Genomic DNA, 27,989 nt, shown 5'->3' with positions numbered 1-27,989 from the left:
ATCATAAGGCAAATAACTACAAACAACTTATAACTGAGCGTCTTAAAAACAATGAAGGATGTAATCCGTCACTCAAAATCCAATTCTTGGATTCTCATATGAATTTTTCCCCACCAATCTTGGAGGTGACAAACATGGAGAATGCTTTCACCACCATGGATATTTTCTACCAGGGAAAATGGAACCCAAGAATGCTGGCTGAATAATACTGAAATATCTAGACTGATGTACCTACATCAAACTACAAAGAAAATCCAAAAGAAACACCTTTCAGGCATGTAGAAATTGCATGAATAATACTTTTATATTACAATCACAACGTTTTTTTTTCTTACAACAAAAACTGGTAATTAGAAAAAACCATACCTGATAGACAACAGCCAGTTTCACAATTTTATAACAAACAAAAAACAAAATTTGTTGTCCGATGTAATTTAGTCCAACAGTGCTTAAAAACAGTACATTAAAAAGCAACTACTAGCTGTCATATGTGCAAAGTATGAGCGATAAAAAAAAAGATTTGTACTTGAAACAAAATCAAAGTTTCATTTCAATTTGGTTAAATTACAGCTTTAATTGAATGAGTGTACTTCTCGATGAAAGTCCATCTCACTCGATGATCCATTATGGATGTTGGCCATATAAATATCTGGGTGCCACCTCAATATTTTCAATATCAAAATAAATAAGTAGATAGACTTTGTAATCTTTGAAACCGATACAAAAACACCTTTAATAAAAATTAATCAAATAATATATTAACAAAAGTAACAGATAAAACAAAAAGAGGGCTTGCATTATGTACCTTAATATACTTATTTTCACCTGTCATTGTTCACTACCCGCAATTTGTCTGCCGCATATTAAAACAATCATTTCAAACAGGAAACATCCATTGGCAAAAAATTACAATTACAATTCAAATGGCATCATTTGACAAAAAATTACAGAATCCAGACATTTGCCTGTAGTCTAGAACCGACCAAAATATCTGCAGATTGTTTTTTTGGTGTTATTTTAGATCAATTGTTTGACAAACAAAAATTATTAGCTTACTGTAAATTTCAAAACGAAAAAACTTTTCAAGATCAGGATGTCTGCCTGTGATCCCACCAAAATGCCTGCCAATCATTTCTTTGTGTTTTAATGTTACTATCAACACAAGCAACTGCACAACAGCATTCCACTTACTAGACTAAAAATTTAACAATTTTCCAGCCTGGTGTAAATTAGACATGAAAAAGTACATTAGCTCCAGCCAAGTACCCTAAGCACATTAACATACAAAAATACACAGTCCAGTGAGCCTTAGATCACACTAGGTATATTTCTCTTGCCAGCCTCTGTAGTGTGAGTGGTAGCATCTCGCCTTTCATCCAGAGGTCCTGGGTTGAAATCCCGGGTCAGGCATGACATTTTCACACGCTAAAAATCATTCATCTCATCTTCTGAAGCAATACCTAATGGTGGTTCAGGAGGTTAAACAAAAAAAAAGTATTGTTCTCTTTAAATTGTTCCTCTTCGTGCTTTTTATTATTTTTATCAACTCAGGTTTCTTTCCTTTAGGTTTCTGGTAAGTTACTTTTGCCATATGAATTTTTTACAGGACAACTCATATTCTAAATAAATATAAAACTAAATAAGAAATGTAAATAAACTTTTTACAGTAAAAAATACAACTTTAAAAAACTCAATACTAAAACCACACTTATATTACTTACTTTGACTTTTCAAATCAGCGCCACATTAAAAGTACAAAACTTAAACAATTATTGAAGCTGTATTTTTTTACATTTTAATGCAGTATTTTTCAGTCTGTCTTTTTAAAATTATTTTTTAGTTTTTTAAAAACACCATTCCTGACTGGAATAATTATTACTTAGAAAATAAAACAGCCACTATCAGAACACAGTTTGTCGAAAAATAATAAAATCTTTGAGAAAAAATGAAAAAGTATTAATAATCAGGTAGTTTAGAGAACATGTATATTATCACAATTGGAAAGTATTAAAAATTGTTCTGTAATTTTCTTTCAGTTTTTGAAGACGAAGTTGTATAAATTAACTGAAAATTTAATGGGACATACAAAAAATCACTTATTACAGTAGACAAATATATTTTTTAATATTTTAAAGTGCTTGAAATACTTCAAACCGAGGTTTAATAGGTAAGAAGGAAATCAAACAAGATACTAATGTGCCAGTCAATAATCAACTTTTCTACAGTCTCTTACATATAGTTGTGAGTCAAGATCTTGTCTGAGAAGCACAAAAACAGGATTCAGGCAAAAGAGATGAAATTTTTAAGAAGGATCCTGGAAAATACAAGAAGGGACCACAGAATAACTTTATAAGGAATATGCTGAAGATGATGCCTGCTGTTGAGAATCTGGAATCGCAACTTAGGTGGCTAGGGTATTCAATAACGGATTTGAATACTAGATCGTGGATACCGGTGTTCTTTGGTGGTTGGGTTTCAATTAATCACACAACTCAGGAATGGTCAAACTGAGAATGTACAAGACTACACTTCATTTACACTCATACATATCATCCTCATTCATCCTCTGAAGAATTATCTGAAAGGTAGTTACCGGAAGCTAAACAGGAAAAAGAAAAAAGAAAGGGTATTCAATAAGAATGAATGAAGATAATTCACCTCAGCAGGTGTGAGAGGCAACAACTGATGGATGGAGGCCCAGAGAAGGACCAAAAAATTCAAAATGGGATGTGGTGTGTACATTGGTTCAGCCAAAAGGTGGAGATTTTAATAAGATAAAACAGCTGGTAAATGATAGACTGAAGTGGAGAGCTCTTTGTTCCTCGACAACCATTGTGTAAAACAGGAGTCGACCAAGTTAAATACTTTAAACTAATTGACAAGATATTGTACGTCAGATGTTTATAGTATGATTAAGTTTAATAAGTTGTCAATGATCTAAATAAAAATCAACATTCTGTCAATATTTTCCTTAGACATATAAACAAGATATTTTCAACTTGTATAATACGGTTATACGTTTTGTCAAAATAAGGGTCTCATAATAAAAGTTAATATCATGCCTAAAAATGAATAATTGTCTAATGACAAGGGACCCTGTGTAAATGAAAAGGGACCAGTGGAAATAGAACAAATATTTTTCTTAATACTATTTTGCATATTTTCATATAGTCTTAGATATTTGGAATGACAAATTTTAACTTTCCAGAATATATAGAACCGCAAAAAGTTGTAAGACATAAAACATGTGTAACGTGTGGGTAACACGTTAAAAGCTATATAAAAGAAAAATCAGCAATGATGCTGCTGCACTTTCCCGATATTTACACTCAGCTTAAAATTTAACATTTCTTCCAAACATAAAATTAAATACATCCTTATGGCCTCATTTTTTTATAAAAGCTTTCAATATAATTCAAAATCTAAAAAAAGCTTGAAAAAGCATAAATTAAATATTGACATAAATAAAGAGGCCGCAGATCAAACAAAAACAAAATTAAACAGTTTCTTTTTCTCTTCAGTTGCTGTTCATTATTCTTTTTTCTTTTGTGCTAATCTGTAACTTTAACATATTTACGACATCCTACGGCCTCAACTATCTACTTTATACACTCCAATCTTTGCCTTGTTTTTCAGCTTTAACAGTCTTCATATCTCCTAGAATGTAACTCCTTTGCATTTCAATATATGGCTCACCAACCTAGATTATATTTTTATAATTTTCTGCAATAAATTACTCCCCTGGTTTGCTTAACACTTTAATTTATCTTATCAACCCACCTAATAATCTCTACATATGTGGATAACTACAGATTGTCTGAACACTGAAGATAACTTTGGCATGATTTGAAACCTTAAAAAACTTAAACCCATGCCGTAAGACATACAAAGATGATATTTTCCCAACCACTAACAACAAACAAGTCATTGTATTTTAATCAATTTGTTTTTACAGTTTTCTTAACTTCCACATCTATATGAAAAAAATGTTTACGTAACACACTTTTTACTTTTATAAAAACATTTACAATTATACGGCATACACAAAATGAAAATAAAAATATTGTAGAAGGAAACTTTAATATTACGTTTTAATTTTAAAATGTCAATTTCAAAAAAGTTTATAACATTCCCTCTTTGGAAAAACTATTGCTTACCTTAAAATGTAGACTGCAAAGTTCATGTATAATTCATGGTAGAGACAGTCTGTGCATTGTGTGAATTCAGATCTAATGTGTAACAAAACTGCTTGTAGGAACAACCACCCTAGTGGGGGAGGAAAAATCTCTGCCAGGCCTGCTCTGACAGCAAGTGTGGGGCTCTCACCCACTAAAAACCTCCCCCTCTAGTCACGCAGGGGACAGACATAATCCACATGGTATATACACAACCCCTGTGCAAATCATCTGGGCGCTCTTGTCATCGAATTAGAATAGCCACAGTGACATCCCCAGAGTCATCATTGGTGAATGATGACTCTAAGGAGCCCTCGCCGCCCACAGCTATCTGACACTGGTTGCTCCATCTCAGGTCAACTGCAGTCTTCCAGTCAGCCTGCCCCTCTCCTCTGCTGCTTTGTTTCAAATTATAGCTGACACCATAGTCGTTACTCTCGTCCAAGCATCTCTGTCACCCAACAACACACTTATGACATTAACCACATTTACTGCACCAAGGCCCATCATGGCAGCCCACAAGTCTCTCCACCTCATTCAAAAAACACTACGTGTTCAGAGGTATCCTCCTACCCATAAACACAGCAGCATCTCGTGGTACTCCTACTCATATGGTACAAGAAGTCTTGAAAGCACCTGTGCCCTAATAGAAACTGGGTGAGCTCATAACTGGTATCACCACACTTCCACTCTACCAGTTCCTAACGTCACTGTGCCGGTTTGTCCACCGTCCAGTCTCTACTGCATTCCAAGCTCTGAACATCTCATCGACAGCCACTTTCCTCTCACCCCTCAAAGTAATAGAATGTCCCAGCCTGGCCTGCAGATCAATCGGGAGCACACACCAGCTATGACTGATGTCACCTCTGTATCTATCATCCAGTACTCTGCGATAACCTGCAGACTGAGCCACCACTGTTGGCCTAACAACCTCCTTCTGTTGCATGCCCTATCAAGGGCACCAACCCAAACAGACGCCCCATAGAGCACTACTGAAGAGTATACACTGGACAGTAGCCTCCTCTTGCCAGCTGCCCTGGCATTCTGTATGTTGTGTAATCTGCTGGGTATTTTGGGTAATCTTTAGGGTATCATCAGTGACCCTAAAGATTTATAAAGTGGTTGACATAAATATTGCTCACTTGAAGTTGGTGTTTGGGCAGAAACAAGGGCAAAATCATTTTACCACAACAAAATCTAACTTTAAACTTGAGAAGGATATTCATCTCTAATACCTTATGAAATTGGAAGAAATCACTCACAAAGTGTTTGAAACTGTTGCAAGAGGTCTGTAGTGGTCACATTCGCAAATTAGGATCTGGTCAAAACTGAAGGCAATACCAATAATTATTTGTATATCAATAGCACGATAATAGGAACCAATAACATTGGTCAACATTGATTTTTGTATCATGAGTACCAGTAGGTGTACTTATCTGTTTTTATCAATTTTCAAACTGTATTTGGAATTTCTCCATCAAACAGGTTTTTTTGTTACTTTAAATTAAAAAAATAAGTCAATTATTATCCACAATGTAGTTTTAAATTTTATTGCAATACAAATAGGAACCTTACATGTACATCATTTTTCAACATAGTCCCCTTACATTTCAACGCACTTGGTCCATCGTTGCACAAGCTTCCTGATGCCCTCATAAAAGAAGGTTTTCGGTTGAGCTACGAGCCAGGAATGCACCGCTTCTTTCACTGTTTCATCTGAGGTAAATCAACCTTAATGGCTCTTTCAGTGGACCAAACAAGTGGTAGTCAGAAGGGGCAAGATCAGGACTATACAGATGAGCCAGTACTTCAAAGTTGAGTTTCTGGAGCGTTTCAGCAGTGTGGGCAGCAGTATGTGGACGAGCATTGTCGTGCAACAAAACAACACCTTTCGACAACAGTCTCGGTGTTTACTTCAAATTGCAGGCTTCAGTTTGGCAGTAAGCATCTCACTATAACGTGCACTGTTTATTGTTGTGCCCCTTTCCTCATAATGTTCCTGTACTGGGCCTTGTGAGTCCCAAAAATCCGTAAGCATCAGTTTTAGATTTCTTCCTGAAAAATCTTGGTGCAGTGAGTGATGAACACAGGGAACACTTTCAACAGGAGATTACAGCTATGGAAAACAGGTACGACATATGGAATCTTAATATGCTAGGAGGCAATGTAAAGATTGCCATCATCTTGTAAAGATTATTTCAAAGACTTCTGGCCACTAAGAACATAAAATAACAGAATCCTATAGTTATTTGGTTTAGAAAAATCAATAGCTTTTTAGCAAAGAAGGGGATATTGGTATATTTATAAATACCACTTTACCAAAGCATCAATAACTCAAGACATGTTTTGTCTACACAATTTTTCCCACTGAAATTCACCAAAATTTTATCCTCAAGTTAATGAGATAATTGGGGTGAACTGTTATGCACATGTACAATGTAAATTAATATTTTGTATAATTGTTATGTAAAATGTACATCACTTAAAAGCTGTACAGGTAAATGCAATTGGTCATGTTAAAAAACCACATGAATAAAAATAGCCTAGAGAGACCATAATTGTTAAAACTTTAACCATTATAACAGGAGGAACAAGGGCAAAAGTATTATTACTAAAGGCACTAAATTACCAAACCCTATTTATTTTATTTCCTAACATATTTTAAGAATTTTTTAGACCACAGGCAACACAAAAAAATAATTCTATTGAAAAGATCATCAGCCTGGATGGCTGATGTAATTTTTCAATTCCTTGATGGTAGAGCCAGCTAAAAATGATAATATAACCTCCAGAATGGAATGGTAGCGCCTCAGTCTTTTATCTGAAAGGTCCTGGATCCAAAAAGGCATGGCACTTTTCATAAGCTTCAAAATTCCCATTCCATATTCCCACACACAAGTTTCAAGATTTTGTGAAGAATTATTCATCAAAAAAATCTTCCAAATTACTTTGCAATAATGACATAAAGATCCTACTTACGAATAGCGAACTTGTTGGTCAAGAACAATACAAAAACAATGTTATGAGATTAAAGGGCAGTTCAATAAGTGTGTTCATTATAAAAACATGGAGATTAAAAAAAATAGAATAAGGGTCTTTGTTATCTGCATCAGAAATATCAGTAAAATGCTAAATATTTGAAATTTGCCCAGTGATCTTTGAGTAAAGGGTAAAGCATTTTATAATACATCAAAAATAAATAATTCTAAATTTCTTAAAATTATCTACCAATTTTAAATTAAATTGGTTAGATTTTTATCAGTTAAGTATGAAAACAATCTCAAAAAAAACAAATTAAGCCATAATATTATTACTTACAATCTAAATCTCTATAATATAATCAGCAAACTTTTTAGTACATAATAAAAAAAAGCTTAATAATTATTAAAACTCATTTTTATTATTCTTTTTTAAATCTAAAATTTGAAACAATTTTAAAGAACAAAAATTTTTAATATGTTAAAACATATAAATAACATTAAATACATAATAAATAACACATACATGCATACACTGAAGTGTTTTATTGAAAAACATCTGTTTTCAAATGTGTACATAAATTACAAATATTATTATGGAAATATTTTTTAAAAAATTATTATTTTATATTTTTAATGCAAATGGTATATGTTTTAATGCTAAAATAGGAAACTGATATTATCAAGAATTTATCTTATGTTATATATCCATAATCAGTGCAAGATGCTTTTAATGAAATACAAAAAAAAATATATACATTAGCTTAATTATTGCTGTTCCATCACCAAAACAGAACACAATTTCATATGTTACCACAGTGTTTTCGATATTAAAGTCATAAATTATCACTACGGAATGTTAAATTTCACACTGGCAGAAAAAAGTATAAAAATATTACTTAATAATCCAATAAAATCATATATCAGTATTAATAAAAAAGACAATAAGTAATATTGGATGTCATTAATGCAGAATTGTATGTACATAAAGATTTTCAACATTTAATTATTCAGTTATTATTAACACTTAATTGATCTACCTGTATTCTAGAACGTATATTAAATTATAAAATAAGTAATTGCAGTTATAAAAGATACACAGAGAAAAATATTTAATATAAAAACAGATAACACAAAATATTACTCGGGTTGTGAATGATGCAGTTACTTTACAATAAATATTCCAACCTTTAGAACAGTCTGTCAGTAATGCATTACTGACATGATAGTACATCTAGTTCATTAACATACAAAAAAAATCTGTTACCTTCACATGAAACACTCATGGGTTAATAATGCTGTTTACACTACTGGAACTAGTTATAAAAAAAATTTTGCATTCTAGAATTTCCTATGTGCAGTTTGGACGCAAAATCTTGTCTGCAATCAATGCAATCACCATGCTCTATAGAAAAATCATAATTACAAACTGCATAATATATAATATCTGGCAACTTGGCCACTGAAATAAAGCACAGCCATTCTTTCTGTGGACTATAATTCTCATTGCTTTATATTTATTTTATTTAAACTAATCCATATCAATTAAATTTCAACACTTTCACTTGTTACTAGTTACTTTTTTCAATTGTTTCTTTTTTGTTCTTATTTTAACAACTCTGAAACACACGATTCAATCCAAAATAAATAAACAGTTATCCAAAAAATAAATAGTTATCCAACATATATAGATAACATAAATATGTTTTTTTTTTAAATTTTATTAATATAAAATGTGTAACAGAAAATTATTTCAAACTACCTATTAAACATTATTTTAATTACTACCTATTAAACTGAACAGTTTAATTTGTTCAACATTTTCGAGAACAATTATTCAGAAGAAAATCAAAATTAATCAAGAATGAGAACGGTTTAGTTCTCATATCTCTAAAGTATACAAGAGATTAATTGAATTATCTCACTATAAAATACAGTTGCCCACGCCATAATACTATAATTTTTGTTACCCATGCCAAATGATTTAAATGTAAGATCACTTTCAATTACATTGTGGACTGAAATTATTAAAAATATACCAACATACAGATAAAAAGCATCAATTTAAGGTAAATTTGATTTAGTTACTTTATATAATTTTCACTATCAATCATCATAAACAGCAAGATGCTGTTGAAGGTGATCCAAATGGAGAAGAACCATTAGGGGTAAGAACTGCAGTTTAAGTTTTCTAAAACATAACTTCATAAATTCCTATTAAGTGACAGCTATTAAGTTTGCTCTCCCACTTAATCTAAAACATAAGTTTTTTTATGATTATTCTATACCTATAAAAAGGAAAACTTAACATACGTCGAAACCAGTGGTAAATTATGATGTGCAGAATCGGCAATGACGGCAGTCAGATGTTTCATCGTCCAATCAGGATACGCAAGGATAAGAGCAACGATAGTACTTTTCACGTACGATCTTGAAGGTCCATCCGAATAACGTGGCAACGTTAGTTGCAATGTTTTACAAATACCACGTACCACATTCTCACTAATACCTTTTTAACAGAAAAAAAAGAAAGAAAACAGGTTAACAAACAACAATGCATAAATTTGAAAAAAAAAAAAAATTAACATCTACAATAAACAAAAGTTCAGATATTTAATCCACCGGGTTGGTGCAGTGGTAAATACATCCTCCCCAAATCAGCTGGTGATTTGGAAGTCGACAGTTCTAATCGTTCAAACCCACCGGGTTGATCTAGTGGTTAACGCGTCTTCCCAAATCAGCAATTTTGACAGTTTTGATGTGTCAAAATAAGTTTCTGACTTCAAATTCGTGTTCTCCGACACCAAAAAACACTTATTAACGTTGTCTGTAATGTCAAACATTGATTTTCCTTCATAAAAACGCTAGTTGTCAATTGATTGACAGCAATTTTGACAGTTTTCATGTGTCAAAATAAGTTTCTGACCAAATTCGTGGTCTCCGACCCCAAAAACCCTTATATACGTTATTTTTGAAGTTTTGTGATGAAACATGCAAGCGCTATATCGTCACGACATGAAAATAACCTAAAACCCATGTTAAATCCCCTTTAAAATTCAAGTGGAGTGGGGGATGACGTTTTTCGAACGGAAAGGGTTCAGCAACGCGTCAAAAATTTTGTTTTTGAGAGTACTTTTAAATCAGGAGATGCACGTTTTTCAACAAAAATTTTGCCCTATTTGGACAATTCTAATCCATATCTATTTATTTGATCAATAAATTTATTTAAAAAAAATTTACCGTTTATATTTCATTCATCCTCGTAATAATTTACGTTACATACGTATTAACGCCACCGCAGCTACATATTTATTTAAAAAACAAAATAGTCAATCAGATTTCGGTGGTAAATGGGCCGAAACAGATTCAAAACAGAATATAAATGCTTATTTATATTTATTTATTTTATAAAAATAACTTTTTTCCCTTCTCCCCCAGACCGGTTATCCATTTAAGTATACTCGGTCTGGGAGAGTGTCCTTATACTCTAAGAAGGCCTACCCGTCCACCGGTTATAATTCCGGCACGGCAGGTCGCCCCCCCCCCGATCACACCGCGTTGGTCTAGTGGTTAACGCGTCTTCCCAAAGAGTTACAGCGTTCAAGTCCTAGTAAAGCCAGATATTTTTACATGGATTTGAATACTAGATCGTCTATACCGGTATGTTCTTTAGTGGTTGGGTTTTAATTAACCACACATCTCAGGAATGGTCGAACTGAGACTGTAAAAGATTACATACACTCCATTTACACGCATACGTATCATCCTCTGAAATATTATCTGAAAATTAATTACCAAAGGGTAAACAAGAAAAAGAAAGAAAGTTCAGACATTTAAGTCACCTTTTCTCAAATGTAAATTTTGTAAAAGTGAAAATAAATATAGGATTTTCTTCCGTAGTTTTTATTTCGTTGCAGCAAATAAAGGAAGTATTATTATTTTTTTTTTCTTCAGTCATTTGACTGGTTTGATGCAGCTCTCCAAGATTCCCTATCTAATCGTTTCATTTCGGTATACCCTTTACATCCTACATCCCTAACAATTTATTTGACATATTCCAAACGTGGCCTGCCTACACAATTTTTTACTTCTACCTGTCCTTCCAATATTAAAGTGACTATTCCAGGATGCCTTAATATGTGGCCTCTCTTCTTTTAACTATACTTTTCCAAATGCTTCCTTCATCTGTTTGTCGCAATACCTCTTCATTTGTCACTTTATCCACCCGTCTGATTTTTAACATTCTCCTATAGCACCGCATTTCAAAAGCTTCTAATCTTTTCTTCTCAGATACTCTGATCGTCCAAGTTTCACTTCCATATAAAGCGACACTCCAAACATACACTTTCAAAAATCTTTTCCTGACATTTAAATTCATTTTTGATGTAAACAAATTCTTACTGAAGGCTCTTTTAGCTTGTGGTATTCGGCATTTTATATCGCTCCTACTTCGTCCATCTTTAGTAATTCTACTTCCCAAATAACAAAATTCTTCTACCTCCTTAATCTTTTCTCCTCTTATTTTCACATTCAGTGGTCCATCTTTGTTTTTTCTACTAAATTTCATTACTTTTGTTTTGTAATCACAAAAAATTTCAGTTTTCAGATTTCAACGGAAATATCCATTTTGACTAGTTTCACCATAGACGTACGTAACATACTGTCACTGAATGGATGGCTTCAACAGCAAAAAGCACCTTAAAACCTTATTGTAACCCTGACAAGAGCTGTTTGCAGTTTCTGAAGCGGTTGCCCTGAGAACCGTTTTTGCGGCACAGAAGGGTACAGAAGCCAAACCCACCGGGTTGGTCTACTGGTGAACGCGTCTTCCCAAATAAGCTGGATTTGGAAGGCGAGAGTTCCAGCGTTCAAGTCCTAGTAAAGCCGGCTATTTTTACACGGATTTGAATACTAGATAGCGGATACCGGTGTTCTTTGGCGGTTGGGTTTCAATTAACCCAACCACACATCTCAGGATTGGTCGAACTGAGAATGTACAAGACAACCATTTACACTCATACATTTCATCCTCATTCATCCTCTGAAGTATTATTTAAACGGTAGTTACCGGAGGCTAAACAGGAAAAATAAAGAAGGTCGGCCCCCCGATCGAATCTTTTGTTACTTTAAATATTTGCCTGCCTCAAATCCCCAGGTACGAATCCAGGTCCAGCAAAGCTGTCCCCAGCCCACCCCAGGGACCGGTTCTGTCTTTTTTATGCCTGCCTCAAACCTCGCAGCCCCGCCTATGCCATTACGGACCTCAACTACAAGGCCGGGTCTCGGTCTTAACTTTATTATTCTCCATAATTCTGATGTCCTATCCCGTTGAAGTCACAAATTACTAGTATCCTATTCTACTACCTCCGGGTATCCTCTTTCAATTTCTCCGGGTAAATTATGCCTTTTTGAAATTCTGGAAAAGTCAATTAAAGGGCAAATACAATTGTTTCTTATGGTTTATGAGCTGGGAAATTGAAAAAAATAGGTCCCAGAACGGTATCTCTCTTAATTTCTAAGATATCCCATGTAAAACGCCAAAAATAGCGTGAATATATATAATTTCCCAGCTCAAAAACAATAAGAAACAATTGAATTTGTCCCTTAATTGACCTTCCCAGAATTTCAAAAAGCCTTAATTTACCCGGAGGAACTAAAACTCAGGCGAAATCTTTCACCCTGTATAACTCGCTAACGAAACTTTTTTTTTCGGACCTATATTTATATTAACTTTTTTCTTATTTTTAGCCTTTAGAATGAGTTGTCAAAGTATTGCCCTATCGTTCTGAATCACCCAATACGTGTATATATATATATATATATATATATATATATATATTCACGCTGGGGAATACCAAGGGGGATTTAGGCCATGGAGAGGTTGCCCGGAGCAAATAATATCCCTAAATTTATGATGGACTTATATAAAAGACGGAAAAAACAACTAATAATCACCTTTGTCGACTTTAAAAGGGCCTATGATTGTATATACCGACCATCCATGCTGAATATTCTGAGAAACCTGGGCCTTCACCCTAAACTCGTAAACATGATAAAATTAACTTTAACCAATACCCAGTCCAGAGTGAAATTCAGAGCTGAACTGTCTCAACCCTTCTACATAAAAACTGGATTGAGGCAAGGAGACGGCCTCTCACCACTCCTTTTTAACTGCACCCTCGAATTTGTCATGAGAAAATGGTATGAAATAAATCCCAAAAATATAAAAATGAGTACTAAGAAAAACTCCATCACACTAAATCGCCTAGGATTTGCAGATGACCTCGCTCTTTTAGCAAACAATATTCAAGAAGCCAAAACACAAATCATGAGCCTTCAAAACCTAGCACAAAAGATAGGGCTTTATATCTCTTTCGAAAAAACTGAACTAATGGCCATAGATCCTATGGTAATAGAGCACATTACGGTAAACAATCAGAAAATTAAAATAGTAAAACAATTTAAATATCTAGGGGAAATAATAACTTATAATTTAAATGAAAAAGTGACATGGCAAAACAGGACAAATAAAATGATTAAATCCCAAAAATTAACTCGGTCAATATATAACAAAAAATGCCTTTCTGCTAAAACAAAACTTTATAAAATAACATTATAAAACTGTAGTACAGCCAGAAGTCACCTACGGAAGCGAGACCCTTTTCAAAATCACTCAGAAAAACCGAATTGAAAAAATTCTGAAAATAGAGAGGAGAATTGTCGGAACGTGTATCAATAAAAAACACCAAAAAGAAGGCCGATGGTGGATTGTGCCAAATGAGGTGGTGTATCGAGAAATAGAGCCTGTTACTGATACTATGCGGAAAAAAAGAATCTCTTTCTTCGGTCATCTCATAAGGACACAAGGAAACAAGACCGTCAAAAAATATCATTGAAAAGCTCTGGTTCCAAAAGCTAGAAGTAGGATGGATCAAAGAAATTAGAGAAGATATGAAAGAATTGGGAATTTCCCTGACCGACCTACAGAATAAAACTGGAAAAATTACAAAGCTAAAAGATAAAAGCATTAGATTTAAACAAAAGACAGACAAACGACAAAATACAACGAAGAGGGTGTTTACGGATGAAGAAAAGAAAGCAAGATCTGAACGGATGAAGAAATACTGGGCAGCTCGGAAGAGTAAAATAACACGCTTTTCTCATAAAAGATCCAACTAAAATTGACTTAAGTGGTCCCATGTTGGCCGTAAAAGCATAATATAATAATAATATATTCACGCTATTTTTGGCGTTTTACATGGGATATCTTACAAACTAAAAGAGATACAGTTCTGGAAGCAATTTTTTTCAATTTCCCAGCTCAAAAACAATAAGAAACAATTGAATTTGCCCCTTAATTGACCTTCAGGGTCTCGGTCTTAACTTTATTATTCCCCATAATTCCGATGTCCTATTCTGTTGAAGTGACAAATTGCTAGTATCCTCATCTTTTATCTTCATGATAGTGTAGGTGAATTTTTCAAATTTCCTCCAATTTTCATCAAAAGATAGGAGGAATTGGGCAAGTCCACGTCCGATATTCCAGCTCGTAATCTCACATCATACCAGTTAATACATCTGAAGATGGTGTGTTCAGGCGTATCCTCGTAATTCACAATACATACATTTGTGGCTATTTCTCAAGCCAAATCGGAAGAAATACGCCTGGAAATTTCCGTGACCCGAGAACAAGTGTGATATAGTATCCGATTTCTCTGAATTCCGATTCACCCATTGTCTTAAACTTGGAAAAAGGCGTTTGGTCCACAGGGCGCCCTGATATTGGTCCCATCTTTCCTGCCATTATCTGGTCCCTTTCCTTGCAATTTCTCCATACCTTGGGAACGCAACCATCTTTCTAGCGCCCTAAGTTCCATGGGTGGATCAGAGGCAAGAACAGATGCCGCTTTGTACGATATGGTACGGTATCCACTTGTTACTCCGATCAAGCCACGTCTATGAATTCCCTCAAGTCGCCTGTCATTTCTAGCAATAAGTATAGCCTAATACCATATCGGCGCTGCATACAATAATATAGATGTGCAAGCAGAAACTATGACCTATTCTTCTGGAAGCTCTAGGAGCAGTCTTGCCAGATAATATTCCAGACTTTTCTTCCGCACCACATCTGTCAGCTATATGCGGACTGAAGATCACGAGATTTATCAAGGATAACTCCAAGGTACTTCGTTGTTTGTGTAACTCGACGTATAGGATGATTGCCCACTTTCAAGTCTAAGTTTCTGATGTGCCTTTTGCCTGTTAAAGAAATGTATTCACATTTGTCTACAGGCCTTGTTCGCCCAACCAGGCGTGAATCAACTCCAGGACTCTATCGCCACTAGTCTCAATTTCGATCTCAGTTTTTGCTGCAATTAATATAACCAAGTCGTCAGCATATGATTTCAACTCCATCTGGTAAAATTCAGCCTCAAAACATCGTCAAAGGCTATTAACCACAGCAATGGGCCCAGGACAGACCCCTGCGGTACACCACCAAAAATTTGATGTTTCAAGCTTCCCTCCAAGGTGTTAACAGTGCACCATTCAGATAATCGCCAACATTTCTCTGTAACCAATTACTAATGCCTCTTCTAGCCAGGGCATTCCTTATAGTATCCCATTTGACAGTACCAAAGGCGTTTTAGATATCGAGCGTAATTAATAGCGGTATTCTTCGCGTTCTCAATGTTCCGCTACGCGTGGAGAGGGCCCATTTATATATCCTGTCCAAAGCCTATAAAGTAGATCCGCCCTTTCTAAAACCGTACTGATTCCTGTGTAATCCATCATTACCTTCGAGCTCTTCCATAATTGAATTTGTTATTAATCTTTCTGCCACTTTTCCGATATTATTTATAAGGCTAAGCGGCCTGTATGTAATATTCTGTGTGCGACTCCCTTTTTGGTAATAAAACTACCTTGGATTCCTTCCATATGTCAGAAAACAACTTATTTTGTACTCCATAGTTCACGATATCTGTAATTTCCCAGGGAACTCTATTCACGAGTCCTTTAAGGATTGCAGCTGGTATGTTATCCGGACCAGGGCTTTTCTTGTCTTTTAATTTTCGAATAGCTGTGGCAACTTCGGTCTGAGTGAATCTTCTTCCATTACAATCAATCAAATCAGCTATAACAAGGTCATCAACCGGAAATAAGACAAATTAATTGTGCCCTAGCATTCTCCATAGAGTTAGGGTAGGCAACCGTCGCCCCAGTTTTCCTGTGACCAGCTTATATGCCTGTCCCACGGATCGTTATCGCGTTCTGTGCATAGTTCTATCCACTTGTCTCTTTTCGCCTGCTTAATTAAATAATTGAGGGTACTCCTTACTTCAGCAAATGCCACTGATGCCATTTCATGCGCCGGGCCGCCGTTCCTTAATGTCCTGTGCTTCTTTCTACGACAAAGTTGATGCTTCCTCCTCTGCTCGGAAATCCCAGCGTTCCACCAGTAGACTGGGCGACGTGTATTGGACAACGGAATTTTTGCCATTTCACCAATTATAATATCTTGTAGAACTGACGGTGTGACTACCCTACAGTCAGACAGTTTGTTGACAGCTCTGTCTACAATTTTATTTATTTGTCCACTGGTGAAACGCGGATACCCACGAGGACAGGCAATAGGCGGTAAGGCTTCCTTCATTGTCATCAGTGTTACAAAGTGATCGCTGGCGGTCTACTCCCTGAGGACTCTCCATTGGAAGAGTGACGGGTCCCAACGACTCTCAATCAAAGTGAGATCAAGCACAGATCTATGTCCTCTTGCCTCAAATGTGTAGGAGTTATCCTTAAGGCATACCCAACCTACAGGCATCATCATATTTCCAAATATTTCTCCTCTTCTATTTGTACGGTTACTCCCCGAATTGAAATCTCACATTAGGACGAATCTTTTTGTTGCCCGCTAATACTCTGGTGAGTTCGAAGATGTATTGCTCATATGTATCTAGAGTAATATTCGGGCTTATGTAACCAGATACCAAGACCATATCAGGCAAAAGCACAGCCAAAATTCCATCTCCTCTATAGAGAAGCTGGTATCCTAGTTTGCTACTGACGTTATGAATGGCCACATCGCCAGATGCGTCGGCAAGCTAGTCGTGACGGGCCGCCGTCCTATAATTTGGCTGTTTTTTTTTTTGTTTTTTTCTCCCCTACTCAGCCCGACCGGATATCCAATTAAGTATACTCAGTCGGGGAGAGTGTCCTTTTACTCTCAAAGGAGGCGTCCCCCACCCGCCGGCTATACGTCCGGCACGGCAGGTTGGCCTCCCCGGTCTCTGATCTTTTGTTTTACATTGCCTGCCTCTAATCCCCCGCTTTAGAGCCAAGGTCCGGCTATGCCGTCCCCCAACGCCTCAGCAGGGAACCGGGACTCTGTCTTTACGCCTTTGGCCTCTAATCGACAGCGCCGACCCCACAAAGAGCCTAGGCTCCCGCAGGGACGACCCCGCCGACCGGGACTTGGTCTTTTATTTTAACCCAAACTCAAACTCCCCTTGAGTTCACCCCCTTCTCAGGTACCCGCACACCAAGGCGTACACGCCCTCCATGGAGTGACTGTCCGCCCTACCCCACTGTTTATACTCCCGTTCTTCTGTCTTCATCCTCTTTGGCCCGCAGGACCTCCCCGGCGAACCTGCGGAACCATTCCCGGTTCTCATTGTTGTACCCCGACCGGTTTATGAGATTTTCTGGTGTAAGACCATTAATTACTATTTGACCTCTGTTAACGGCCCATCTTGGACATATGAACAACGTATGTTCGGCATCGTCGTTCTCTAGACAATAGATGCACTGCGGGGTGGCTCTCTTCCCGATCCTATACAGATACTGACCGAAAGAGCCGTGCCCCGTCAGTAATTGTGTCATGTAAAAATTGACATCTCCGAGTCTATTGTTATTCCAGGTTTTAATATTAGGGATTAGGCGTCTGGTCCATTCTCCCACTCTGGACCTTGCCCGCTCTTCTTGCCATTCTTGTTCTATAATCCCTTCCACCTCTTCTTTCGACATACCGCTGTGTCTGAGGGTTCTGGGTCTACGGGTAGGACCCCGGTCAGTACGCACAGCGCGTAATACGATACCGTACAGTAACTAGCAGCTACACGCAGCAATGCCAGTCTATGGACACTTTTCAACTTCTTTTTATTTCGCTGTATGTTCATTGCCGCCCCCCATATGGGAGCCGCATACAGTACCGCCGAAGTGATAGCCGCGGTTATCAATCTTCGAATAACCATTTTTGGTGTGCCGTGGTTTTGAAATAATCCTCTTAATCCCTTTTCAGCAGGAGTAACTCTCCCACAAATCATATCGATATGCTTGCTGAACCTTAAACTTTTGTCCAGAAGTACCCCCAAGTATTTTATTTCTTTTACTTCATCGATTCTCTGTCCTCTGATATTCTGATTCACACTTCTTAATGGTCTTCTACCCGAGAGGACCAGGCAACAGGATTTATTAGGAGCTATTTCTAATTTGTTATCCTCCATCCATTCATCTATTGTTCTGAGCGCTTGGTTTGCCTTGTTCTCCAGTTCATTAATATCTCTGTCTTCTACTAATATTGCGATATCATCCGCGTATCCTACTATCGATACCCCGTCGGGGTAGTTCAGCCTGAAGATTTTATCATAGAAAACATTCCATAAGGTTGGGCTAAGGACAGATCCCTGCGGCACCCCTCCGAATACCTGAAATATCGCTTTCCTTTCTAGGGTTTTGACCTCTATGAACCTATTTTGCAGATATTGATCTATCTGATTTACTAAGTATTTACTTATTTGCATGGCTTGAAGCGCCTCAATGATGGCTGTCCAGGAGACCGTACCAAATGCGTTTCTAACATCAAGCATTATGATCACGGGTTTATCATAATTTGGCTCAGCGGTCACCACAATGTCCACTCTTTCGTTTCTGGCTATTTCCTCCACTAGAAATCATGCGAAAGGAAACTTCGATCGGCATTTGACAGCAGTAGTTTAGCCATCCGTTCTCTTGTCGCACCCTACGCCTCCATTGCGGTGATCAGAACTACAGCAATCCAGACATTTCATTTGCTCCCTGCAATCACTTATTATATCTCCCTTTGCGCCGCAATTAAAACACAACGCTGACCTGTCAGGCCCCAAACAGTCAATTTCTCTGTGGCCAGTCGACCAACATCTACGACATTTCTGGGTCTCTGTGCGGATATAGGCCCGACATTGGACCCATCCGACTTTGATTCTTTTGGCCACAAGTCGGACCGCTGCCTTATAACTGGTAATAATCGTGGCATTTCTTGTGTCGCCATAAGCGTGTCTAATAGATGAAATTCTAAACGATTCATGTTTACCAATGATTGATGTATTGCTTCTTGTCGTGTCTGCTCTAAGTCTTTGATGTGTACTACCGAGCGTCTATCCCCTCTAGATCTTACGTCCACCTTAAGCACCGTGGTGAATTGCCCCGCTTTTTCCTGGCACCCTCGATCCTGACCTCCAATTCGTTGTTCCTTCCTTTTCTTAGAGAAAGTACTTCTCCAGCTTCTTCCTTGTTTATTTTACCTTTCATGGTACGGAGCAGATCCGCGTAGGACTTTCCCTGTCCCTTGATGACTACTATCTTGCTCCCCTCAACCGGAAGCGTCGAGCGACGTGCCGAGGCGGATCGACATGCCGTGGATCGACCACGGCTTGAGTTTGATTTCCTGGGTACTACCAATGTTGCAGGTTCCTCGTTGATTCTATGCAAATAAATAAGTATTTTTCTCAAAATATTGCCGTATTCACCAGTCGGTAGAATATAGGTCACTTTGCGTACTCTTAGTACCTTTCTTAATGCACTTACAATGCATCTGGCCGCAAGCTTTTCCCCTTTTTCAGAATCGAAGAAAATAGTAAATTTATTTTTCTTAGTAGCCTCCATTTGGAGACCCTCCATCATTGTGGAGGAGTCTAATGCGATCATGCCTGCTTGGATCTTCTCTGTGGCCGCTCTCTTCTATTTACTGATGTCAACAAATTGACATGTGTCCCCGTCTGTCGGAAGAATAACGACTTTCGCCTTGTTCATTGCCCACGCAGACCACCTGCGCGGGAGTAACTCGATTAGTTCATCATCAGACAAATCAAGATTTAAGATTTCTGCCTGATCCGTGTCAGAAGCAGGATCCAGTCTGGGTGGACTGCGTGTTAACCTCTACGGGAAAGGGCATATCAGACAGATCAGTTAAGCCCTCATGTATTCTCCTCAGCTCCTGCTCGTGGACCGCTATACGAGGTGCGACAATAAAGTAATGAGACTGATGTGAAAAAAATGTTGCTTACCGTTTTAGTCATGTTTAGTGTTGCCTCCTTCAAAGTAGCTCCCCTCTGATTGCACACACTTATTCCAACGGTTCTGCCATTGATGGTAACATTTCTAGAACTCTCTTCCGTAATATCCTCCAAGACCCTCGTCACAGCTTTTTGGACATCTTGTGTTGTTTGAAAATGGTGTCCCTTGACCGCCATTTTGACTCTTGGAAATAGAAAAAAGTCGCACGGAGTGATATCTGGTGAATAAGGTGGCTGTGGTAGTACTGAAATTTGTTTTGAGGTTAAAAATTGCCGTACTGACAGAGCAGTATGGGATGGCGCATTATCGTGATGCAGAATCCGATTATCAGCAATGTTGGCACGGACACGAAGAACTCGTTCAAGTAGTCTTTCTAGAATTTCTTTGTAGAAATATCGGTTAACTGTTTGTCCAGAAGGCACCCGCTCTTTATGAACAATTCCCTTGGAATCGAAGAAGCACATAAGCATGCGTTTTACTTTTGATTTTGACATGCAAGCTTTTTTTGGTCTGGGTGATCCCTTTGAGCACCATTGCGAACTTTGGCGTTTTGTCTCTGGATCGTATTGAAAAAACCAACCTTCATCACCAATAATAACACGGCTCAACAAATCTGGATTGATTTCCGTTTGCTCTAACAGATCGGCTGCCACATTTTTCCGTGTTTCTCGCTGTTGTGTGAGATTTTTGGGGACCATTTTTGCACAAATCTTTCTCATACCAAGATCTTCAGTTAATATTAGACGAACCGTTTCACGATCGATGTTGAGTTCTTCTGCAATCATTTTCACGGATAATCTTCAATCAGATCGTACGATTTCACGCACCCTGGTCAACTTGACATCTGTCCGTGAGGTTGATGGTCGTCCACTGCGGTTTTCATCTTCAACATTCGTTCTGCCTTCACTAAAAATTTTATGCCACCGAAAAACTTGAACACTTGACATAACCTCCTCTCCAAAAACCTTCTGAAGCTTACCGTAAGTTGTCGTTGTGTTTTCACCCGATTTAACGCAAAAAGAAATGATATACCGTCGCGCAATATTTTGCGGTTTCATTTCTGTGACGAGAGACACAAACACGTGTTCACTTATTACAGCACAACTCACGACTGAGCATTTGCATCAATGCGCCGCTTGGACTACAAGTATCTTATAGACCAAGGTCAAAGATGGTGTGCCTACGCAAGCTGCAGGGTTGCCACATCTTGCAAAGAAAAATCAGTCTCATTACTTTATTGTCGCACCTCGTATATCTAGTCAAACCTGACCTTGTGTGCTGTTTCAGGGTATCAATCGCTTGTCCAAGCTGGTGAACCAGACTGCCAAATGAGTACGGCGACCCATCCTCTTCTTTAGAGGAGCCATGACGGGCTCTCTTTTTCCCTTTGATGTCCATTTTCTTGACTATAGACGATTTCGTCGTGCCACCACTTTCGGAGGATGCCCCTTACAAAGGAAGTGACCCACGCCTTCTCATGGTGTAGTACTGGACTAAGTAGATCATTCCGACTCCAGCGAATACGCACACGCCCTAGTGACCCAAACAATTTGGTAGTGGGCGTTGAGGGGGGGGGGGTCGGGGAGGGGTGTCAAAAGTTTGGGATTTTTTGTGATCGGGATTTATATCAAGGAAATTTTTGGATAGGGTAACTATTGCAGAAGTTATGAAGGAAAAGGAATTCCCCCTACTAAATTCACTTCGTAGCACTTAGAAAAATTTCCTAAGTCCTTGTTTACGTTAAATGATTCGCCTGTCGAATCTTGTCTTTCGACTTAGAAAATTTCAGTATAAAAGTAGTATTCATAACCAAAAAACCAAGTTGTTATACTTGTTTATAAAAAAATCAAAAAACAAGGGTTGAACTACACAACCTCATCTAGGAACTCCCACACACTCCGACAATGTGGCTCTCGCCACACTGACTCGCCGTCAGTGTAAAGAGATTTCAGAAAGAACACTACACCCACCTTGCGATACTAAATGTAGGTTATCTTGCAGTGATAATATTTCACATTTACATAGGCAGGAGTTATTACAGTCCTATTTAAGGTTAGGTGATGTTATTCGTCAAAGGGATTACATATATCAAAACAAATGACAATAATTGAGCCAAAATATAGATATGCCAGAAGCGAAAGTGCTAAATCGTTAAATTATGCATATTCCTTCATAGTTGAAGATAAATATATTAGAGTGAGTAAATTATTTTTCATGAATGCTCTTAATATAAGTAATAAAGTTATTCAAACAACCGTAAAGAAAACCAAGCCAGATGGTCTTTCTTTTTCCTGTTTAGCCTCCGGTAACTACCGTTTAGATAATTCTTCAGAGGATGAATTGAGGATGATATGTATGAGTGTAAATGAAGTGTAGTTTTGTACATTCTCAGTTTGACCATTCCTGAGATGTGTGGTTAATTGAAACCCAACCACCAAAGAACACCGCCGGTATACACGATCTAGTATTCAAATCCGTGTAAAAATAACTGACTTTACTAGGATTTGAACGCCAGAACTCTCGAATACCAAATCAGCTGATTTGGGAAGACGCGTTAACCACTAGACCAACCCGTTGGGTTAGTTTATATAATCTATCAATCGCTTCCTCACCTGCACTGCACAGTTATTTTGTCTATTCCAGAAGCCTTTTTGCCATTCAAATCTTTGGCAGAATAATAGTTTAAAATTATAACCAAATATTGGAATAATAGGTTACAAAATTTAGTTAATAGTTTATTTGTAATAGATTTTAAAATTAAGTAGGGTTTTGTGAACAGCGGACAACCCTGCTTATTTTATACTGTGCCGTCAAAATGAACTCTACTACAAAAACTGAACTGTAATAAACTAAAAATTAAAATTAAATGCTAGATGAAATTTTGATTATAATAGACTGCAGAATGTTTAGACAGTTCCTTAAATAATCTTCTGTACAAGTTATACAATAAGTAGGTCTCAAGGATGGACACCAGACATCATTGACTGATGATTTAAAAGGCATTTACTCTATTTTCATAAGTATTATTTTTTTACTTCTTTGGTACTTTTCAACTAACAGATGACAGTGGAGTAACAATTTTGAACATAAAATTAACAGTTTGAGCTTTTTGGCAATCTGGTAACTATTTCTTTATAATACTTTTTATGTTGTTTGATTAGGTTTTTTGCTGTTTTATTGAATCGCAGTTAGTTTGTAACCGATAAACAGTAAAGGGTTTAAAGTAATAAGATTTTAATATGCTCTGTTAGGTCTTTGATTTATAAAACTCATTAAAATAGCTTTTTCACAATTGTGTAGACCTTTTTAGTTCCAAAATCCCAAAAATTAAAAGCTAGCCGTGTAGATATTGACAGATATGAACATGCGTGCATATTAGGTAAAACCACCAGTAGTTGACACCTTAAGGATTTATTTGTCTGTTTGTTAACATTTCTTCAACCGAATTCACGGTAGGGGAAACTTAAAATTACTCATAGCTGCACAAACTATTCTTCTATCATATTGTCACAAGAATAAAATTAATAAAATGAATGTGAAAAATTTATTTTTTTTTTAAAACAAAAGAGGACAGGTTCAGTAGTTGACACCTAGCGAAAACAAGAATATTTAGTAGTTACACTTTTTATTTTCAGTAGTTGACACTCTATACAAAACTCTTTATTTTTTTACACTCTTTATTTATTTTACATATAAAATTATTCTACACTATTATGATACACTCTTTAGTAGTTTATTTGTGTTCTGAAATGAAAAAAAAAGGTTCAATAAGTGAATTTATGCCTACTTTGTATAAATACAGGAATGAAATGTATGGAAGTTGTAGAAAAATACAAAAATTAAATGTTAACATATTAGGTAACTTATGCCAATTCTCTAGTTAATTAAGTTAAGCAAAATTAAGATAGGTTGTGCAGGTTATCGGAATGCAAGAAGTAAATTCCATATTATGGAGGTAGAAGAATTTGTTTATTTGGGAAGTAGAATTACTAAAGATGGACGAAGCAGGAGTGATATAAAATGCCGATTAGCACAAGCTAAACGAGCCTTCAGTAAGAAATATAATTTGTTTACATCAAAAATTAATTTAAATGTCAGGAAAAGATTTTTGAAGGTGTATGTTTGGAGCGTAGCTTTATATGGAAGTGAAACTTGGACGATCGGAGTATCTGAGAAGAAAAGATTAGAAGCTTTTGAAATGCGGTGCTATAGGAGAATGTTAAAAATCAGATGGATGGATAAAGTGACAATTGAAGAGGTGTTGCGGCAAATAGATGAAGAAAGAAGCATTTGGAAAAATATAGTTAAAAGAAGAGACAGACTTATAGGCCACATACTAAGGCATCCTGGAATAGTCGCTTTAATATTGGAAGGACAGGTAGAAGGGAAAAATTGTGTAGGCAGGCCACGTTTGGAATATGTAAAACAAATTGTAAGGGGTGTAGGATGTAGAGGGTATACTGAAATGAAACGACTAGCACTAGATAGGGAATCTTGGAGAGCTGCATCAAACCAGTCAAATGACTGAAGACGAAAAAAAAATTATTATTATTATTCTCATAACTATGAAGTACAAGGATGTAGGGAGCTGAATTCCGGCTAGACAGGAACATTGAATGAAGCTACCTCTGACCAGCTAGTCTTCCATAATTTCTTGACTTTGTAATATAAAAGGCTTGGTTTCCACAGTATTTCAAGTAATTCTTCTTTAAGTATTTTCAAGTAATAGTTGGAGGCATTTGAAAATGAAAGAGGGAGTAATTCAGAAGTTGACACATTGTGACTCCAATAGTTGACAGGCGGTGTCAACTATTTGGTTTGAACATTTTTTGGAGGTTATAATACACGATTTTGCTTTGAAAGAAGTTAAATAACACTCAAATAAAGCAGAACTATCAAATTATATTATTACCCACAAGTTGACACCAAGTGTCAACTACTCAATATTATGTCATGTAAAGTTTCAGTAGTTGACACGACGCCCAACAGCCATTTTTTAAAAATTTTTTGGTTATTTTAAATAACTGTATGTACATTTTTGAGTCTTAAACAAAGTACTAAATACCTTCTTAATCAAAATTACAATTGGTGTTTAAATTTACAACGCTTACCTTTCAGCCTGTTCTTAGCAAACTCTACAACAAAATCGCAACAATCAATTAAAACACATGCACTGTTATCATCAGATGATTGTGGTGAGACTGCTGCTAAAGATGGTGGGTACAGTAGTTCACATACACACCATTGTCTGTGTAGCTACACTACACAGACAGACAAACATTAATCATCTAACACCTTTGTTTCTCTTGTTATTGTATTTTTTCGTTGTAGGTGTCAACTACTGGTGGTTTTACCTTAGAGGTTCCAACTTGATGTGTACATGCTTTTTGTAATTTGGTCTGCTTGCATAATATTCAGTGTGAGCTTCATGTTCAAACTATGATATGTTGGAACACGTCCTCTCAGCAATAGTCATAATGGGAATTACAGAAAGTCGGAATGGACTCATTGCTTCCTTCATAGACATGCTCTTGCAACAAAAAATATACTGGAAAATCTCAAAAAAATTCTTTGTAAAACTGTAAAAGTGGTTAATTTTATTATGATCAAACCATTACAGAACAGGCTATTTGGTAAACTATACGATGAAAAGTGCGAAAAGAAAAAATATCTTCTTTTCCATAGAGAAATCACATGGTTATATCAGGGGAAAATATAAATAAACCCGGTTATTGAAATTGGAAGATGAATTAATAGTATTTTTCCAGAATGGCTGGCTTACTTACCTGATGTATTTTCGCATTTAAACCACTTGAATAAGAATTTACAAGGACGTAATTAAAAAATTCTATTAACCAAGTTCACACTTTTATTAAGACGCTTGATATCTGCATTATTTGTATTCAAAGCCAACATTTTCATATGTTTATACTCACTTCTTATAATACTGAGAAAAATTTGGATGAAGATGCATTTGTGTGAGCTAAAACTTCAGTTGGCAGAATATATCCCAGAAGATAAAAATGATTTCTCAAAGAGATCCAAACATGGCACTGCTTGGTATAATAACTATATATATATTTTTTTAAAAACAGCTTACCAAATTCCAATTTGTTTTCCTTGAGTACTTTTGCGTCAAAAATCTTAACTAGAATTCTATACAGAAGAATTTAGAGAAGAGTGGCAAAAGTATTAGGAGAAGACCGATTTAGTTTCAGGAATAGTATAGGGACAAAGGAAGCAATTTTAGGCCTCAGATTAATAGTAGAAGGAAGTTTTAAGAAAAACAAACCAACATACTTGGCGTTTATAGACCTAGCAAAGGCATTCGATAACGTAGACTGGAATAAAATGTTCAGCATTTTAAAAAAATTAAGGTTCAAATACAGAGATAGAAGAACAATTGCTAACATGTACAGGAACCAAACAGCAACAGTAACAATTGAAGAACATAAGAAAGAAGCCGTATTAAGAAAGGGAGTCCGACAAGGATGTTCCCTATCTCCGTTACTTTTTAATCTTTACATAGGATTAGCAGTTAATGATGTTAAAGAACAATTTAGATTCGGAGTAACAGTACAAGGTGAAAAGATAAAGATGCTACGATTTGCTGATGATATAGTAATTCTAGCCGATAGTAAAAAGGATTTAGAAGAATGAATGGCATGGATGAAGTCCTACAAAAGAAAATAAACAAGAACAAAATAAAGGTATTAGAAATAACAAAGATGGACCACTGAATGTGAAAATAGGAGGAGAAAAGATTATGGAGATAGAAGAATTTTGTTATTTGGGAAGTAGAATTACTAAAGATGGACGAAACAGGAATGATATAAAATGCCGAATAGCACAGGCGTATCAGAAGTATAATTCCTTTACATCAAAAATTAATTGAAACGTCAGGAAAAGATTTTTCCTGACGTTAAAGTATATGTTTGTTGTGTCACTTTATATGGAAGTGAAACTTGGACGATCGGAGTATCTGAGAAGAAGCTTTTTGAAATGTTGTGTTATAGGAGAATGATAAAAATCAGATTGTGGGATAAAATGACAAATGAAAAGGCGTTGCGGCAAATTGATGAAGGTAGAAGCATTTGGAAAAATATAGTTAAAAGAAGAGGCAGACTTATAGGCGACATACTAAGGCATCCTGGAATAGTCGCTTTAATATTGGAAGGACAGTTAGAAAGAAAAAATTGTGTAGGCAGGCCACATTTGGAATATGTAAAACAAATTGTTAGTAATGTAGGATGAGGGGGTATACCGAAATGAAACGACTAGCACTAGATAGGAAATCTTGGAGAGCTGCATCAAACCAGTCAAATGACTGAAGACAAAAAAAAAAGAGTACCTTTGACTATTCTGCCATCTTAAAGAGAAGTATAATTATGATTAATATATATATATATATAAATTATAAACCTACATAATTAAATTATATATATATATTAAAATTGATTGTCATTTTGTTAAAATTCGTCAGAAGGTAAAGTTTGAAGTCTAA

At 36.4% G+C, this 27,989-nt stretch overlaps 1 pseudogene; it reads right to left on the bottom strand.

The window, feature by feature from the left end:
- Window positions 1–27,989, bottom strand: part of LOC142326975 (glutathione hydrolase 1 proenzyme-like) — a 73,278-nt pseudogene that overhangs the window by 24,134 nt on the left and 21,155 nt on the right.

This window comes from Lycorma delicatula, chromosome 6 (assembly GCF_047948215.1).
Source record: "Lycorma delicatula isolate Av1 chromosome 6, ASM4794821v1, whole genome shotgun sequence".
Taxonomy (NCBI): domain Eukaryota; kingdom Metazoa; phylum Arthropoda; class Insecta; order Hemiptera; family Fulgoridae; genus Lycorma; species Lycorma delicatula.
Note: the sequence above shows the minus strand (reverse complement) of the source record. Positions and strands in the feature narration are given on the sequence as shown.